The sequence below is a fragment of the Solanum pennellii genome, chromosome 1, assembly GCF_001406875.1.
Source record: "Solanum pennellii chromosome 1, SPENNV200".
NCBI classification, from domain to species: domain Eukaryota; kingdom Viridiplantae; phylum Streptophyta; class Magnoliopsida; order Solanales; family Solanaceae; genus Solanum; species Solanum pennellii.
The window spans coordinates 1,579,195-1,579,599 of NC_028637.1; positions in this window are offsets into that span (position 1 = coordinate 1,579,195).

The window sequence follows — 405 nt, forward strand, 5'->3', positions numbered from 1 at the left end:
TCAAACGAGCCCCGAAGCGAGCATACCCCTCATTTCGACGATTTTCGTGTTCTATAGCAAACCATTTTTTGGGTGATCCAGATTCCGACATCAAAAATGCCAAATATTTTCGTGGACGTACCTCAAGACGTTGTCTATGCATCCGATTGGCCATCGCGGCCCGTCCGACACATTTGGAAGGTCAAAAGAGCCCCGAAGCGAGCATACCCCTCATTTCGACGATTTTCGTGTGCTATAGCAAACCATTTTTTGGGTGATCCGGATTCCAACGTCAAAAATGCCAAATTTTTTCGTGGACGTCCGTCAAGACCTTGTCTATGCATCCGGTTGCCATCACGGCCCGTCCGACCCATTTGGAAGGTCAAACGAGCCCTGAAGCGAGCATACCCTCATTTCGACGATTTT